Below are 20,190 nucleotides of genomic sequence, written 5' to 3'. Positions count from 1 at the left end.
GCGCCGTCGCCCAGGTTACGGTTTACATGCCGGCTTATAAACTGAAACCCAATAAAATCCCCCTCAAATATCGACTATTTGGTTTACTTTACGTCTCAGATGGTGGTCTGGGAGGTAAATAAAAACACCAACATAGATCCCAGGCATCAACAGCGTGCAGTGAGTGAAGGATGGAGTTAGTGTAAATATTTCCACTAGCTACTTGTGGAGCCAGGGAAGAGGAAAACAATCTTATTTATGTTACTTGAGTTTTTTTAGTTGGCTGTCATCTGCTAGCCATTCAACACTGCCGTATGTGCGTGTGATGTATTTCTATACGAGTGAGGACAAAAGGTCACTGCACTTTATTCTTAAGATGTTCATTTAGCGTTTATACAGTAGGCTAGGTGTAAAGAGTCAGGATTTGGCTTTGGTTGGGACACAGGTCATTGTTAAGAATATGACTGAGTGAGGTAAAGTCAGGCATGTGTGTGTGTGAGTGTGTGCGTGGGTGTGAGTGTGAGAGAAGGGGGGGGGGGGGGGGGGGGGTTGGTCAGTGAGTCACTTTCCGATATTTGTACTCAGACGCTTATTTCCCATGCATAAGAAACAAAACCCAGGAAGAAACAGTTCTGGGATACAATTAGGGAGATTTTTCTTTGAGCTGCAACATTTGGGTGGGAAGATGCTTTCTGTTTTCTCCCCTCACTCTCTTCCTCTATTGGCGGCACTCCATGGTTTGACATAAAAACATCACAACAACACATTTATTTCACGTGCGGTGCCTTCGTGTTCACAATTAACGATTCTGAATCATATGACAAGGCAGTTAGAGGATAAAAATCATGCACGTAATATAAGATGACTGAAAAAGACAAATTTTTCCTCTCATGTGGGTTTGGTGGGAGCCACAGCGCGGACAACGGTGTATACACTGCAAGCTGAATTTCAGTGTCAATGTGGGTGGCAAATACGCAATTTGATTACACTGTGTATCTGCAGAGTTTAAAGTAAACTCTCAAGATTGCTTGAGATTTGCAAAGGAATAAAGCCAGTCAGCGTGGACATTCCCCACAGTAATACCATTAGAACAAACAACAAAAAAGTCCCTCAAGACTGTGGATGATGATATTATATTTCATCTTGAAAAAAAAATGATGGAAGCTTAAAGCTGAGATTTACAAACATCTGATGGAAGTTTTCATGATTCCAATGGAAGAATAAGATGCAGAAACAAAGAGAAATGCTGTGCCAACATTCTCCCCCGAATAAGCTGATATACAAGAAAGGGAATGGGGGTTGGGGGGTAATGGGTATTATTCAGTCACCTCCCCCCAATATAAAGTCATTGAGCAGATGCTGTAGTCAAAGAAGAGCACGTGTGACCCTGGGAGAGTCAGTATCACACTCAACCATTCAGCTGTGCATAACCACTTGAAGTGCAAGGTTAACAGCTCTGTTTACTTAGTTGATAAGCTAGACGAAAAAGACTTGGCACTGAAGTGAATGAACATCTTCTCTGCCTTGACACACTTATCATTTCTAATGTAAACAGCACAAACAGAAATAGCAATAAAAGCATTTATCATGATGGAGCCTTATTGACAAATAAATCAAGATGAGTAAAGGGAGGTCAGAGGTCAAGGTGGACACCTCAGCTGCCACACTTCAACACAGCATCCCCAAATTCAGATTAATGTCCCTCAGCTAAATCTGAAAAAAAAAAAATGAAAAAAAATATTGGGAGGTCATGAATTGATCCCAGATAAATATCTAAATATGACAAAATGTTTTTATTGCCACAACCATGAAAGTATCCTTGGTTTGTTAGTCCTGCTCCTGTAACAGAGAACCTGTTCCTATACCCAGCTGATGTAAATTATAAGTTGTTTGTACAAACATGAGCTCTACTCAGTTGCAGGCGCACCAGCAGATATCCATATGGTTCCTGTTAGAAAATGTCTTGCTGCACGCCTCATCACTCTGCAAGAAACCAAACTCTTACTGGTTGTATGCAAACCAAAGGCTGAGGCTGCTGCTGAGGCTAGTATATATACTGCAGAGCTGGAGCACGGGACCATGTAAGTGGATAGTGTAATAATGCAAAGATCCGTATCCCTCCTAACAGCACAAAACCAGGAGCTGTGGACGCCAGCGGACACCAGATATGACTAGAATAACTATTGTGGCGAGGTGCTTAAATATGCCCCTGGGTTCCCTTTTTAAGATTCTGGCCATGTAAACATATACAGACAGAAGTGGCAGCTATAAATACACCTCATGTTAGGAAAAACCATATAGCTGCGTCAGAATCTATTTGCTGAATAGCAAAACTACCCGAAAATCCTCTTGGACTTTGTATTTGGGATAGTCCCTCTGCAATCTCTGCTCTGTTTTCCTAATCATACAGTAAAGAGGACACCAACTGTTGTAGCTATAATAGCCCAGTCCAATAGTGCCTTGCTCGTTGGCACACACAACAATACTTTGTGCCTTGCGTTCATTCTCAAACCCCACACTGTCACATCAGTCGGTCTCTCCGGGAAATAGTTCAAACTGCATTGGCCCACTTTGTGCGCTTCAAGATGGTGTTTCCCTTTTAGTGGTTCTGTCCTCCCTCCAAAACAAAGTGTATTCGCTCTAAGTTTCCAGACCCTGGGGAAGAAATCACTGACTCGCTGTTATAAAATAGTTCCATAAGTCATAATAAGCCTATATACTCTTTGACTAACATCCTATTCATGTTTAACATAGGATTTAAATGGGAATTCACTCTTTTCCTTCTTTTTTTCCCCCAGCCTGGCTCTTCAACCAGTTTGGTTGTGAATGGTAATCAATAATCAATATGAAGCTGTGCTGCATCACAATGATTGATTTCTTTTGCAAAGCCATTGTAGTCCCTCTAGCAGGGTCTCCCCATGTCTTTCACAGTAGCCCGGCCAGCTACCAGCTCATCATGCAAGGTGCAGATGCAGGGTGCAGGAACCAGAAGCTTCCATCCATCGGGGCTCATTTCTGCCCTTTAGTGCTTTTTACATGATCAGATGCACCAGTCAACGAGAACACACACACACACACATACACAATCACACACACAGAGATGGGAATTAAAAAAAAAAAAAAAAAAAAAAGGTGCTGTCACTTACATTCATCTGACCCAGTCCGCTGCTCTGGATGTGCGCTTGTAGATATCCCCTCCAAAACCTGATTAGTATGCAAACGGTTTTTCCAATTCCCCCCCTCAACGACAGACAAGCCACCAGGACAAAAATGTTGAATGGAGCCCCGCTGGCCAGCTGGACTGGGCTTTTTTCACATAGTATCCACAAAGATGACAGTAGAGTCAATTCCACAGATTTTTCCAATCCCGGTAGAGACCTCCACTAGACTGAATCACTCCTCCAGTGATGAAGAGACCCTCCTCGCGTCCTCGTCCCCGCGTCAGGTGAGCGCGTCTGGATCAGCTGGAGAGCTCAATGGTGTCTGCGGGAGAAAAGAGCCGTCTCCAGCCCTGCAGTGCTCTGCCCTGCCTGTCGCTGAGCTTAAACGCTGCTCTCCTTCTCCTTCTCCTTCCCTCAGCATCCAGTCACTCAGCCACAGTGTGTGTGTGGAAGTGTGTGTGTATGTGTGTAAGCGCTAAAGACAGAGCCGCCGCTTCAGGGCACCGTGCACCTCACAGACTGAAAGCCGACTCCTCCGCCACAAGGCCCAGCCCCCCCTCCCCTTACTCTTCTCAATACCCTCCTCCTCCTCCTCCTCCTCCCCTCACTGGATCGGGCTGCTAATTTATTCGGGTAGCTACACAAAAGGGGGGACGGAGGAGAGGGAGCAGTGGAATACAGTAGGCAGTGAGCGGAGAGCGGAGGCTGCAGAGCAGACTCTGGTGCCCCCCAGCTCCGCTCAGTGGAAGTAGAGTTTGAGACAAAGGGGCGCACCAGGCACGATCAAAAGAGGAGTTTAAGTCAGCATGGCGCATTATGCATGGATGTGTCTCATTAGCCACATAATTAATCTTCTCCTTCCTGGTGAACACTTAATATTGTGACATGATTTAGGAGAATACAACACAAATTTCACAAAACTGCAGTCCCCATGTACAATTTTGTATTTTAGATTATAATTTTCTAGGCGACTACAGAATGATAATATTAATCATTTTTGGATGTGAGGCTTATATTAATTTAGAAAATAAAATGTGTTGGCTTTTTTCATGATTGTAGATTATTTAATGATAGTTAAGTACATTTAGATTATAAGTATAGGCCTATGTATGTGGCACTAAATATAGGCCGAGGCCATTTGTGTCATGAAATCTACATTTCGACAGTATGAAGTTTATCAACTCTATATTTGTCAGCCTATTGTTCTGTTTTTTTTTCATACTGTGATTTAAAGTTCTCCTCACATATGTTCTCTACTATGTTAAATACTTTGCCAATATTAACATTTTGCTTGAGTGAGAAAATTATTAAATATTTACAACTACTTGAAAATCTAGATCAGGTCTTGTGCCCCGCTTCCGGCTGATTGACAGGTGAAATAGCATAGTATGATGGTTGATCAGCAGAGGAATCATCAAGAGACTCAGCCACAGATTTGAGCCTCAGTTAGACCCAGAGTCAGATGTTTTTAGGAGTTTATTGTGACCAAAGGACTGAGGGCGTGTCATTAAAGCAAAAGTAAGCGGAATGTTTGTGTTAATATAAGTCTTAAATTATATCTTCCGACAGCAATCACTTACATAGAGTGTTTGGTCTGAAACGCGGGTCTGTCAGTCACTCTGCTCTGCTGTAAGCCGAGGAGAAAACTTTCCTTGTATCCTACAACCTTTATCCAATGAGGAGAGAGAACGGCATAAAGGGGCGGTCCTCTCAGTGTGTGTGCAGCCAAGGGATGCGCGTGAATGTGGTGACGTATAGGGACGAGGGCGGGGACTGTTAACTCCATCGGCTGACAGAAAGTTAGCCAAAACGACCGCTTTAAGGTCAGCTTTGTATGTTTGTAAGTGGACATGGCTAATGGTGTTAGCAGCACATTGTGCTAATTCATGTAAAATCTTCCTGTTTGGTTGTTTTGGTATTCATTTTGCTTTGCTTCATCTCTTGTATTAAAAAAAAAACATTACAGTATATGGACGTGTTAACAATGTTTCCACCAGAGAGACTCTTTAATATACTGCAACACGCTGGCAGCTTGTAGGTAAAATAAAGCCATATTAGAAGAATTTAAATAACCCTAAAACCAAAGTTGCATTCAAGGTATCCATTTTCAACATGGTCTTAAAAATCTGGATGTAAAAGCTAAAGACTGTAACCGCAGAGAGGAAGCAGCAGAGGAGGGCTGGGCTGAGATTCAGAAGCACACACACACACACACACACACACACACACACACACACACACACACACACACACACACACACACACACATCCTTTAAGTTGCCAGCGTCAGCAAAAATGGAGTCATGCATCACCCAAGATTTTAGGTCAAGCCTCCACCTGCATGGCTGCAGACAGAGCATGGGAGGAGATGTGTGTGGAGGAGGGAGAGATGGTGGTGGTGAACACGGACAGCAATCAATCCCAGAGACCACGTGCCCAGTGTGTGTGTCTCTCTGTGTGTGTCTCAGTCACTGAAATGGGAAATGGTGCATTGACACTTTTACTCATGAGTGTATATATTTACCCAAACTGACCATGACATGATGATCCGACACGATGGGCTCAGCCTCATTGAACTGAACAGGGTGCACATGTTACATTAAAAGAATGAATGCAGCCAGCAACGATGCATGAAACACAAACAGTGTATCCTTGTTTTACCATATTGTGGCAGTGGTCACTTAGGCATTAACCACCAGCCACGGCAGCATTGTTATCATGTACTACATCTTAAAATTAACAAAGAATAAAGTCAAGTCCCACACGAGGCAAAGTGGTTAGCACTGTTGCCTCTCAGCGAGAAGGTTTAGGGTATGATCCCACTTGGGTGGAGTTCGTGTGTTCTCCCTGTGCCTGTGTGGGTTCACTTCAGGTTCTAGGCTTGTGCAGTAGACGTGCACAGAAAGTCAACTGCTGCCTCGAAATTGCCTGTAGTGTGTGACTGTAAGTGTGTGAGGTTGTTTGTTTATATGTGGGCCTGTCAGACTGGAGACCGGTCCAGGGTGAACCCTGCCCTCATCCTAATGTCAACTGGGAGTGGCTCCACCCCAAATGCAACCCTGCACAGATATGCACTGCAGTGTAGACAATGAACGGATGGATGGACGTACAATAACTAATAATCATCCTTTCATCTTTATGAAGCCATAAACATAACATCTGTGTTGTAAATTATTAGTCTAATAAAAGGAGCTGTATGTGGCCAAAACTGTTGCTGCAGTAAAATTCAAAATACTGCAGAGCATTGTCTTGTCTGTGTTTTTGAGAGTCATAGCGAGGTCTTTTAATGTTAGTAACGTCAGACATAATCCTCAATGCTTGGAGCTGCAGCTCAGTGGTAACTGGAAACCTGGATGCCAAAATGCTACTGAGTTAGTGACTTGGAGAGAGAGGTGGGTGGTGCAACAGGCCAAAACACAAAAAACACAGTGCAATGTTTAAATGTGAATATTCTGGCTGTACTATTGTTGTTAGTTAGATCAGTATTTCAAATTAACATGATTCCTGGTGACATATTGGGGGATTTTATGATTACTTGCCATATTCTTACATATACTGTAGCTCCTTTAAGCAATAACGCCCAACACCACTTGTGTTTGATGTTATAAGAGCAAGTTTAACTTAACATAAGTTTTTCTCTTTTTTTAGGGCAAATACATGTTTTTGAAATGAGTTCCAGTTGATCCAATGTGAAATCCAACAAGTATTCCCAGACTTTGATTCTCACCTCCTGACTGAACCCAAGGCCTCAGATATTTTTGCATTTCTCTGATAACATACCAAAGGGTTAACATGAAAAGGTGCAGTTTATAGTCGAGATAGAAAATGATCCAGCACTCAATGGTGCCTTCTCCCTACTGGTGGTGAGTTATGAGGGCTATTATCTGCTAAAGGCCTGGTTGGCAGGAAAAGACCTGATGGCTGAAAAACCTGTGTCAGTTTCTTTAAAGGTTTGGAAAATATCTTAGTCTCAACAGCCACTAAAACCATAATGAATTTATGAAAGAATATATATGCAAACAAATTAAAAAAAAGAATTTTCCTCCCTCCAGAGTCTCTGCAAGACTCCCAGATTTTATCTGTGTCCTTCTGAGGGTTCGTCTGTCTGTCTGCCTGTGTGTTTGTGTGTGGTTGCGTGTGTGTAAATGCGCTGCAAATGTTTGTGTTTGCGAGCGAATTTATTCGGCATCGAACTTGCTGTGTCAAAACTTGCCGCAGAGTAGCAATTACACCGTTTTAACCAGGAGCAGATGGCTGAGGAGTGACACTTCTGGTGGGGCTCCACACGATGGAGGAGACCAGTGCAAGATTTATATCACTGCCGCACACATTTATAAATGTAAAAACCTCTCTACGTCTCTCTGTCAAATACACATACACGTAGACTCACATTTTGTATCATGAACATGGCGCACCGTCAAAGGATTTATTTGGTTCCTGTGTCTATCCTGTTTGTCGTTTCCTCCCTCCAACCTCAAACTCCACAGCCTGACCGTGATAACCCCGCTCCACATTTCAAACCTTTAGCACACCTCAACGATTTATCGTCTGTCATGATAAGATAAGCCGTATATTTATTTCATCTCCATGAATTCATAACAAAACTGATTAAACCATCAGTCACAGAGCCGTAAATTCCCAGAGAACCTCTTTAAAGTCCCATATTTATACAACAGTAGATTTCCATTTCTTTTTTCATCATATTGCAGCTCTACGTTCTGAATTCATAATGTGAAAATATTAAAGCGCTCAGTCCACAGAGAAATGCACACATCCTGTATTCAGAAACTGAGCCTTAAAATGAGCCGTCGGGACTTCTATAACTTTGTGATGTCGCATCAATCATCCCTAACCTTTACAATCAGCAGTTGCTGCTGCCACAACCAATAGGATGCACCATCCAACCTTGCAGCTTTTGTGTGTGTTTACCTGAAATCTGCTCTAGTTTATATGTATTTCCTTCACAAAACAGTCATTTGAACAAAACAGCAGTTGATTGGCTCATGTGCCTGTGGTTACTAGAGCTCCAGAGAAAAGCCTGAGAAGGGAGATGTAAACTACACTGAGATGATCTTTGTTACATAAAACCATAAATGAAACCCATGTGAATCAAAACTTCACGTAAAACACAGGAAAAAGTAAAATATGGGACCTTAAATTTGGCCTCACTGATCTGAATGACCTTGGAGTCACTCTGCTTATGGCCGCCATAAGCACAACAAAGAAATAAAGTGGTTTACTCACAGCTAGTAGCTGCGAGGTCTTTTTGGAAATGCATCGTTAGGAGTTAATGTAGGGACCTTGTCTACATTGGCTGTATGATTGGACTTGCTGGCTGGGCTCCTGGGCTCTCCCACACAAACACACACGGTTGTCTGCAGCAATGCGATGTCTCTGAGGCAGTAAATTAGCCAAATTGACATGTTTGCATATGCAGTGGACTGAGACTAATTTTTAGATTTCATCACTTAAAAGTAATAATCAGATGAATACTGTAACATAACAAATATTCTTCCTCTGAGCAAAATCTTTTGGAAAATATGTCTGAAACAATTTTTTGACTGGCAGGCAACACAATTTCCCAGCTCCATATGTCCTGGCAGCTCCATCCCAAAAAAAAAGGGCTTAATGTGTCCGTTTCCACCACGTCTTATTTCATTCAACTGTTATCACTTCATCGCCTTGGACTCAGTCCCTTTCCTGACACGAGTTCATGCCTCCAGCACTGTGCATACGTTGACTTACTCATTTCTAAGCGCTCAACCCTCATCTTTTTCTCCCTCAGCCGTGGTCGTGCAGGTGTCAGCCCCTTTGCTATATCTGATCCACCTTTCCTGTGCGACAGGATGAGATGAGGTCACAGCTCCACTCAGTGACTCTGCCAAGAACGGAAAGAGCGGTGGCTTAATCAGACCTTCCTTTCCCATGGCCAAAATATCACTGTGTCATTAATTAGGTTTCCTTTCAAAAGACATAGTTCTGTGACTCTTGTGGGCAAAGACAGATTGTATATTCACAATTAATCAAAAAATCTGGAAAATATATGACTTTTCTTTACACTCAAATAAATCTTAGGTAAAGATAAATAGACAATGAATTGATCTTACCAACATGTGTGATATAGACATTAACTGGCGCCCCCAAAAAGCTACTAAAACAACACATCACTGAGCCATACAGCTGAGCCGGGTGACACGTTCTTTCATTGCAATGAACACACACACACTGTAATTTATTTTAAATGGAGGGAAATCAAGTGAAACTATGTATTTGTGATTCATTTTTAAATAGAGGCATTTTCAGTGGGAATAAATGGGCTTGGGCTGAGTGCCACAGACAGGGCGTGGAAGTCAAAGTATTCAGAGTAAGACATAGCACATTGTTTTTGTTTTTTAACACGGTATTATAATGTGAAAAATGTTTTTACAATGCCTTTAATGCTGTTAATTTCAGGAAGGTTCAACAGCAGGGTTAGGTCGGCTGCATCTGGATGTTCAAGAATTTCTATAAAAATAACATTATGGACACTTCCTTTTTTTTCTCAAGTGTCTGGCAACAAACAGAGTTGTATATGTCTTCATCTGTGCCTTCAGGGTATTCTTAGGGAGGTTATTATAGCCTGCTTCACTCCGAGGCTACTCTGCCCTCCGTGCAGCCATCCACTCACTGGCCCTACGACTTTGGCTGCTCTTTCAAAGCTATGTTGTGCATTTCTGCAGATGTCACTAGAAGGGAACCAATACTTAAGTATACGGGAAAAAGGTTGAATTGAATGTGAATCTGTGGGAGAGGTAATGTTATTCTGCCAGCCGAGGGGGGAAGAAAAAAAAAAAACGTTTTTGCTTCCTTTTGTTGGGTGTTGGCATCACGCTTCCTGTTGGTTATGTGTGGTTTCCTCCAGACTTTTTTAGCCATTTCACAGATTTTTTTTTTTTTTTTTACTTCTGTTGTCTGTTTGGCCGTGTGCAGCCTTTGGACTATTTTAAGTGGGCACTGTGAGGATAAATAGGCCGAGGGATGACAGAGCAGGAAAAGGGGCATTGTTATCAGCAGCAGCTCAGCGATAGTGCTTCCCCAGAGCTCGGTTAAATGAAATCACAAACAAAAAAATCTACATAAAACGGAAATTATGTCTGAAAAAAGGGTTTTCAGTCATGACATCATCGTGGCAGCTACTTACCCCCTCAAATACCTGCTGTATACTACACCGCTTTCAGAATCCATCATGAAATCCTCTTTTCACTCGGCTGAGAATTACGCCAATTCGGAGCTTCATATTTCAGCCTTATCTTGAATGACGTCATCTCTATAATGTGCTTAGAGCTGAAAGAAATGTTAAAACTTTGTCTGTTTTTCTGACAGGACTGATGTAACTTCAGAGCCTGTACATCAGAATTTGGCCTATTTCCATTTGGCGAGCTCCTCCTGAGTTTTATTCCTCCCAGCATTTAACAGAACATTTGCTGAGAAACTTATCTTATATGTTCAGGAATGAAGGCCGTAACTTTATTCTTATCCCGCAAGATCTTGAAGTAAAGGGTGAAATCAGGAAAATAGCAGTCAAGGTTTTATTTATTTTATTTTTTTGCTTGAAATGCCCCTTTGCTCTCTCTGTATCTTTACATGCAGGCCGATATCAGAGAAGGAGATTAAACAGTTCCTCTGACGAGCTTCCAGCTTTTGTACAACAGAGGAAATTTACAGGTCACGATCCATCTGAGGCTCTCGGGTGCCGTTGGGAATATTCGCCGCACTCACTTGTGTCATATCTCTCTCATGAAAACAAAGCAGTATCACAGTCATGTCGAGCAAGGCTGTCCCACCGGGTTCTTACACAAGACTCTGGATACAAATCTTAATTTCGCAGGGGGGAGGAGGGGGGGGGGGGGGGATTTTCTCCCAACATCATCACACATAATTTCCGAAGCTGTGACAGCTGGTGTAAATATCAGTGTGTGTAATTTAGGATCCAGCAGGGTGTTTTGGCCACTATCAATATACATCCCCTCGCTTAGGAGTCTTTTTTTTTATGATGACACCTTTTTACAAATCTCCTCTCCTCCACTTCTTGTCACTATCCTGATGTCTTTGTCCTCATGACCCGGACGTTACATCAACACAATACCTGCAGACTGCATCCTCCTCCTCCTCCTCCTCCTCCTCCTCCTCCTCCTCCAGAACTCTTGTCACACTACTCCTTACTAATTTATCTCTCTATGACACCTTCCTTCCTCCTCCTTCCTCCCTCTATCAGAATATTTTATTGTTATGAAGCGAATGCATTAAGCAGATACAGATACATTAAATCAAAACGGCCCCACTCTAACAACAGAGATTGTTTCAAATGTGAGAAAAACTATTTAGCGGCTGGCCAAAAATCTTGGCAACCACGAAACAAGGGCTTAACGGATTGATACGGATTAATTAAAAGGACTCTCTTCCAGAAATGTGTCCTAATTTTTTAAACATATAGAGAATATAAAACCAACTGTAGCTGTGTTAACTGAGAGCTGCTGAAAAGTGGGAAAAGAAATTAAATGTCAACTGTTACTAAAAATGGTTTATGTATATATATAAAGTGGAATACGAGCTACAGCAGCTTGATAATAGTCTTGTACTGGTTCATTGCACTCGGTGAGTAGCTGCTGAAAGGCTTCTGCACCTCACAATGTGCTTCTAATACAAGCGTCTAGCAAACAGGAAGTAGCCAGAGCTGAGAACTTCCTGTATAGGCCCATCTATTGGCCAGCTTCTGTAGTATGGGCACAGGAGGTTCCTGAGTGTGCATGTGTGTGTGTGTGTGTACTTGTACAGCTATACATGTGAGGACCCGTTTGATTTTCAAACCATCAGAGTGAGGACATTTTGGGAAAGCGGGGACATTTTGGCCGGTTCTCACTTTCTCAGAGGGCTGTTTGAGGGTGAAGACTTTAGGTTATAATTAGGTTTAAATTAGGAGTAATGGTTAAGGTTAGGCATATGTTTTGGATGGTTAAGGTTAGGGTAAGCATTATGTCAATGAATGTCCTCACAATGACTGCTGTACAAACGTGTGTGTGTGTGTGTGTGTGTGTGTGTGTGTGTGTGTGTGTGTGTGTGTGTGTGTGTGTGTGTGTGTGTGTGTGTGTGTGTGTGTGTGTGTGTGTGTGTGTGTGTGTGTGTGTGTGTGTGTGTGTGTGTGTGTTTGCCATTCCATCCCCTCTTGCTTCCTTCCCTGCCCTCAACCTCCTGTTGCACAGCATCGTGGGAAAGAGCGAGTCTCACCTCTGCACACCACACTTGCTCACTCACCACACACATAAAGCGGCAGAGGCGGGGACAGATTTAGTGGATGTTGTGAGCCAGATGTGACTCCGTGTTTGTGCTGACCTGAAGGCCGCCGATGTGCCACATGGATCGTCGACGTGATTCCTTATTTAGAGTGAATGACGGATTGATAACAAGTCTCTCTGTGTGTGTACATGGCTGAAAAAAGATGAAAAGGGGTGTTATTTTGCTTTGCTAGATTACACATTTCCAAACCGATCTGATCTCTGTTTGCATGACCAAGGTTAACGCACTGAGCCGGATACATGTCCCCGCAATAAACCTGACATGCACACACACTCCCTTTTGTTTCTCCATCACCTCCTGTCCCTCCCTCCAAACAAAATTTGCAGCTTAATGTGACAGTTACTCTTTTGTTTATGTCCGTACGTGTGTGGTGGGTGTGTTATTAGACATCCTAACCCCTAACCTTGGCTCGGCCCGTGAAGACGTGTGTGTGTGTCAGAGGACTACGGAGGAAGAGGAAGATGAGAAGGTCAAGTGCGTCGGAGGGGGAGATAAGTCGACCCCTCAGGTTGGTCCTCCGAATCAGCTGCTTCCTGTTTATTGTTGCGCTGAGGGGTTGTCCTATGAAGATAACAAGGCTTTGACTTTTGACTCTGGCGGAACAGAAGCACATCCTGCGACGGATGCCATATTGTTCAGAGGTTTATCACTTGCTCATCGCGCAACCGCCGTGACCTGCACAGCTACTCTCATTTGGAAAAAGTTTGTACATCACAGTGGGTTACAGTGCAGCATGGCTTCCCTGTAAAATATGTGTTTACCTTGTTATTATTATCACTCTATTCATTAATCACCATCCATCATTGAACTGTAATTATTGGCAGCCAACATGGGCAGGGCTGTAATTTAGCTGGATGTAGACTAAATGGCGAACTTTTGTGTGTTTACAGCCAACGCCAAACCCCCCTTTTATTTTTCAAAAGCACCACAGGGAGAAATCTAACACGTGAAATCTGTGCGAACCCTTAACCTTAACCTTTAGAAATAAATGAGCACAGCTTATTTGAATTTGCGCAGAGATCTTCGAATGCCTTTGACATAGCGTATAAAACTCAGCTGGTCACCTGGCTTTACCATACAGAGCACAAAACTATCCTTTAAGCCCAATCTGTTATTCTTTCAATAAAACCGAGGGTGTATGTTTCCATTAAGACAGAAAGGAGCCGATGGATCACATTCAACTTTTTTACGATACAGTGTTCTTGAAAACTTAACTTATCTTCTTGGAATCAGAGAGCGGGAACTTAAGGCCACTTTGAGTCTGGAAAATGGTCAAGAAAAACTCTGAAATCGGCTTTGTAACTCTCGCAGCTGTCTGTGGCTGGAGCCAGGGCAGAAGCTGGAGAATTTTCTCCGTCCTTCCTAGAGTGTGATTTATGTCGGGTCCGGTCTTCTCCCACTGCTTCCTCTGTGTTTGATTGTTTGTTATTTTGGAAGAGTTTAGGATTTCTTTTCCAATAAATTGCCGTCTGCAGAAGGACAATAAGCAAGATAAGGTAACGCTTGTTTCCCTGGTGCCACACACACACACAGTGCAGGTCACAGTGTGTTTACATTATGAAAGGGCTGTCTGAGCTTTTAGAAGGATTAGGGCCAGGGGATGGAAAGTCTCCAGCAAAGCTCATATTTGTTCATAAGGATGTTTGGGCTAGTTTGGCAAAGTGACAAAAGTATACACAGACTTGGAGAAAGATGGAGAGCAACGGTGAAGTTAAGGCCATAGTTAAAAAAAACAAAAAAAACAGGAGAAACCGGTGCAGCACAGGTCCTGTACATGAGTATTGTAAATTTCCATGGGAACTGATCACTGGATGCTTGTTCAAAGGCAATATTTTATCTCTTTTGGACTGGGCTGTAGCAGACAGGCCTCTCTGCTCTCAACTGCTGCAGCCATTAACAGAGTTTGCGTGAGGAGGCGAAGGAGAAGGACAAAATAAAACCAACAACCGCTCCAACAAGCCTGAATAACAAGCCCGAACCCCCCTCATCACCCCAGTGTCTCCATACGATCTACTCTGGTTCCAGTGCGTGTCGGCCGCTACACAGGGGGGTTGTTTATCTCTGCTGATGTAACAGATGTAACCTGTGCCTGTCCTTCAACATGTGACCTGGACCGTGGAGGCCACATCATCCACAGTCTCCCTTTACTAAACGGTTCACGAACGGCACGCACACACACACATACCACACACTGGTGAACTACTTTTTTGTAAACACACTTACACAGACCTGGGCGCATAGTAAATAAAGTAAATAAGGTTAAGTCTAGACTCCACAGTGATAAGAGCTGGAGACGGACAGGAGCCACTGATGATGCACCGTGTTGGTCAGATTCAGAGTTTCTAATGACGGTCGTGCTTCTTCCCTAAGCTAAATCTCTAAACTCAATTTCAAGCTAACGGTGCCTGTCTTCTTCCCATACGTAAACATCTGTAATTGAACTGAAAGGGCTATACAGTAAGAACATAGTTGCATAAAAACACATGTGTAAAACCTATTGCAACTATAGTATTCTGTACAATGACACATCTGTACAAACATAGTAGCCTACATTTATTTCTTGCCCATTCAAATATGTATGTTTATGTATGTAAGCTGAAGTTTTAAATACTGTAGATGATACATGAATATATAGGGCCCAAAAGTCTGAGACCACTTGAATGAGAATGCATCTAATAAATTATATATCTATTTCTATACTGTATGTGTTGTTTGAAATTAGATATATTGTAACATATATTCTCACAACCATTTAAATATTCAGCATATAGTTTTAGTACACACACATAGATTTTTACTACTGGATATGTATATATCTGATAATTATATATCCCACTGCAGATGACGTGTATGGCAACATTATGGACATATGGTCATACATGTGAGTTGATCATAAGCAGGATGAAATAAACAAAGGGAAAGATGTACAGTGACGAAATTCCTAGTAACGATGAGTCAAGATCAACATCAGTTCTTTTATAATGTCATTATACCAGCCCACTCAGAGCTTAGGTCAGGTTTAGACCATCAGCGAGTCCCCTCCACAGAGGATTTAACTTTTTTTTAGTCCCATGGCAGCTCAGCAGTCAGTAAGACCCAAATATTTACAGTTTCTTGTCCGCCATCGAAACACCCTCTCTATATGACATATTTATTCAATTACGCTTCATTTCACAGAGACAAAAAGAGCACTGCAGATCTCGGCCAAGTTGTGAGCATTTTCCACCAACAACTGCAAAGTCCCGAAGGCTTTGATTCAAAACAGACCGGGAGAAACTCTGGATGCATGTATGACATTTGTTAAATACTCTCTGTAAACCATTCTGACTGGTGAGGAAATCATAAACACTACTTTTTGCGCGAGTCAAGGTCCAGGTACGTCGCTTGGAGCCGACAGCGTGGTGAGGTATTTTTTGGAAGCGGGCCTTTGGCTTTACAAAGAGCACTGTATGAGCTACTAGTTACCTACCACAAGGGAGGTATTCTCCAATTTACAACTGTATTTCTCTTTTATTGAACGTTTGTTATTTTAGCATGCATACCTCCGCGAGTTCATGAATATAACCAGGCTACGACATAAAGCAGCAAGCTCTCTGACTTGTAGTGTAGATGTTTCTAAACGCTCCAAAACATTTCTTCACAAGCCTTGATCGAAAAAAAAAAAAAAAAAACCAATGTCTGCATATTTTTAATAACAGACTAAATGAATGAGATCACTATGAATGTTTAAGGGTGCCAACACTGACAGCTAATTTTTCTTTTTTTTCCCCAGCATGCCTGCTCCTATATGGATTTGGAATATAATACATGTGGTTGCACGGTTCAGCAGAAGTAAAATACTGCTCCAAACGGTCGTTTTGACATCTTGGCAGGGCCCCTCTTTGATCAGATTTGTGCTGTCGGACAAGAAGAACGGTTTTAGTTCCACCTGTGTTTTCATTTTCTGTCTATGTCATTGCGGAGCATGCTAACACACACACACATACACACACACATAGATCCACTGTGTTTGATTAGTGGAGGGCTTAGCACAGTGACGACTGAGCACTAAAGGATGAAGCTGCCAGCTCGCTCTGATCCCAGCAATGAAATATGAAGTTGATTATAAAAAGAATAAATAACGTGTTTATATTGCTGTGAAGTTGTTGTTGTGTATGTGTGTGTGTGCGTGCGCGTGTGTGATGCATACTTTATGAGAGAACTACCACATTTTCTTCATTCTGGGCACTTTCTCAGTCCCTTGCATGAAATGTGTTCCCTCTTGCAGTAATAGTGCCTATCAGGCAGGCGGTGAACTGCCAGGCACCTTTGGAGTAGAGCGCTGACATCATCATGACTTCATTTTTTTTTGTTTTTGCCTGGTCTCTGGTTTTTGAAATCAGCCAGAGTCACAGAAATCTGTAAACTTGGATACTGGTGTGTGCTGACATTTCTTATTTATATATATATACAAAGCTTGCACCCTTCTCTGTCTTTATTTTGTTTCTCTCTCAACTTTTCTTTTCTGTCTCTGCCGCTCCCCTCTGCTCTAAAAACTAATGGTTGCTTTTCTCTCTCAGTTTGCCTCTGAGGCCTGACTTCATGCTTTCTTCTGAAATATCACCGTGCTGTGCAGAGGCTGTGTGTTTCATGTTGTAGGAGTGTGTTGGGAGAGGGGTGCAGGGATTGGGGGATATTGAGGTTGTGGCCAAAAAAAAAAGGGACTGGAGGCAGGGGGGTTGCGTTCGTCTGTCTTCCAGGCGACCACCCTTTTATTCCCAAATTTTCCATGCTTTAGGCAATTATTATTTAACTAGAGCAGCTTTTATACAATCACACTCGAACGTGCCGTACACATGCGCACCATCATACCCATGCCAGAGAGGCGGTTGTCAGCGGTGCTTACATGAGGACAGAGTGGTCACTGTGTTTCCCATCATTCAGATAGCCCTAAATGGAAAAGCAAGGTGGTGTGTGTGTGTGTGTGTATATATGTGTGTGTGTGTGTGTGTGTGTGTGTGTGTGTGTGTGTGTGTGTGTGTGTGTGTGTGTGTGTGTGTGTGTGTGTGTGTGTGTGTGTGTGTGTGTGTGTGTGTGTGCAACCGCGACCAGAAAATCTGCTGCACTGCTTAGGTTACCCACCGGCTGTCCACATCAGAGTGACCACTGATTTCTGAGCTCTGTAATCACCCTGTACACAGGACTATTTCGGTGCAATCTGACTATGGATTAGACAGCAAATTGCCAGGGATAGTGAGCGTTTCCATGGAGAGGGTGGAAGTTGCTTGTAAGGAATAATAAACAGAGTAAGATTAAGATTAGACGTGACGGCCTGAGAGCGGTGGCAGCTGGAGAAGCGTGTGTGTTTGTGTATGTGTTTATTTTGAAGCATAAGGAGGAGGAGAAGGAGGTTTTTATATGGGATGGATAGAACAACAAAGCTGGGTAAAGGCAAAAACCGTTTTGTTTTGTTTTGTTTTGTTTTGTTTTTTTCATCCTCACACTTAATCAGCTCCAGTCGTGGATGTCTGACTGATGACTTCTTCCTATTAATCAGCTGGGTGTAATGACAAGCTGACATTTCTGTAAATGTTTATACTCAGGCTCACACATATGTGCGGGAGACCCACAAAACTTGTCCCCAAGTTGAATTCATTAGAGAGCTCGCGGTCGCAACTGTCATGAAAGGCAGCAATTCGCTCCTTTAATGAATCAGAATGTGAAAACTCTGTCACAATCCCCCCGGCCTTAAGCGCTTCATCGTGTGTTTATTAAATGTGACTCCCATCCACTGGCAGGCTGCTGGGAGATTGGCGTGCATATACCCCGCACAGTATGCATCAGCCACGTATTCACACACACACAGTACGGAAAAGATTTAGACAGCATGTGAGCCATCTTTCCGATACTCAGGGAAATAAACAATGAGAACGTGTTTTACACCGACAAACAAAAAAAGATATTCTGTTAGTCATGACTGAAACTAGAAACCTCGACATACAGTATATCCCCCTAACGCCGCCACATCCTCTGTCGTTTGCCTCCCACCCGCCACAGGGACAAAATATAACACGTATACACAACTTGAGCGGAGCACTTCAACAATAACAATTGAAGGAGACACACATCTTTTTCTGCTTTTGCGAGGAATGTTATCTTAAGTTGTGATGAAATAACGCTGCATGATGGATATATTAAATGTGCTGCTCTGCAATCAACTTTTATATCACGGCACGTCAGAGCTCATTAATGAGATGAAAGACCCAAAGTGCTGGTAAAGTCACTAAGTATGCAGATGCTATGCAAATCACGCCAAAAGAGAAAGAACCCGCTCAATGATAGTGGTTTACATTACTGGAGGAATAACATGACCGTGCAATGAATCGTCTCAGCAGCAACTGGGTGTTGAAAGAGTCAATAGATTAAGTTGATTTCTAGAGGTCATGCTCAGAGTTTATTTTTTTTCAACTGATCAGCTTCCAAAAAAAAAATCTAATGGCAGGATTCTTCAAGGAAACTCTGTGTGACTTTTTTCTTTAATTAAATCAAATAGAAAGTTCACTTCTCCTTTATTAACTTCAGGAATGAAGGGTTGGACTCCAACGCTCGAGAGAAACTTCCACTGAGAGCCTGACCCAAAATCCTCCCTTTTCCTGAGCCCACTGAGATCAATCAGAGCTGGACATTGATGATGTTTGACTGCGTGCTGTTGCCTGAGGAGACCGCTGATTGTTGTTATTAACTTCAACGCATTTCACAGCAACCAGTTTGGCCTGAGACACACACAGTCAGTCCACCTTATCGGCACTGGACTGCTGAGATCTATTTCCATGTCATCTTAGAACTAAATTTCAAGGTCTTCTCTTAGAGTATAAAGGCAAATTACTTTTGTGATTCTCTCCTACTGTTTGTCAGTAGGAGACGTCACGTAACCCTGTCTACCTGTCTACCTGTCAAAGAGGGGACCGTAGGCCTGCAGTGGGACTGACTGGGACATGAAGACATACAAAGGTCTTAATGCTATGAAAACCCATTCTTTACCTATACTGTTCTTCTTCATCACATTTACACATCCTGCTTCAAGGAATATTAAATAAAAACATGTAATGTTTCCCTTTACACGCATTACTGTTTATTAGATTAACAACGCTAGGTTTAGTGTTAGGGTTAACTGTCAAACAGCCCAGTCCTTTTGAATTGCATTTTTTTTCAACCACTGAACTACCACACAAGCGCACCTAAAGGCTATTTAGCTCTGTCTGATTCCAACAACTAAAGTAATACAGCATGGCCATGGTTGCATATGTGTGTAGAAATACAGTAGATCAGCAGCTCACAACCCGATTCCAAAGGAATTGACTATTTAATGGCTAGATAAAGCTGTACAAATATTTTCAAGAGGCTAAAACATGTTTTTGCAGATGGCTCCATCCACAGCAACATATCACTCAGCTTTTGTGCCAATGCTCCTAATTATAACGCCCTTACACAACTTCTCATCAAGTAATATGAACAATAATTTTAACATAACAGTTGCCACTACTTGTGTTCCATTGTGTTGTTTCAGTGTTAAAAGTCTTATCAAAGTCTTATCAATCCACTACAATGCAATGGATGTAATGGTATCTTAGAGGATTACAGTTTTATTTCTATCTATGGTGGAAAACAATTGCAGCTGGAAAGGGTGAAATAATGCTGCGAGTACTTGTCCAATCAAAGATGTTCAGTATGCACACCA

The 20,190-nt window shown here is 42.5% G+C and overlaps 1 protein-coding gene across 1 annotated transcript in view; it reads right to left on the bottom strand.

Moving 5' to 3' along the window:
• dchs1b (dachsous cadherin-related 1b) overlaps positions 1 to 3,613 on the bottom strand; it is an 85,387-nt gene extending 81,774 nt beyond the window's left edge. Inside the window, exon 1 of the mRNA XM_083987203.1 lies at positions 3,126 to 3,613. The gene's annotated coding sequence lies outside the window, so the exon portion shown is untranslated. The remainder of the gene's footprint in view (positions 1 to 3,125) is intronic.
• Between the last annotated feature and the right edge of the window lie 16,577 nt (positions 3,614 to 20,190).

The sequence above is a fragment of the Trachurus trachurus genome (assembly GCF_905171665.1).
Source record: "Trachurus trachurus genome assembly, chromosome: 14".
NCBI lineage: Eukaryota > Metazoa > Chordata > Actinopteri > Carangiformes > Carangidae > Trachurus > Trachurus trachurus.
Note: the sequence above shows the minus strand (reverse complement) of the source record. Positions and strands in the feature narration are given on the sequence as shown.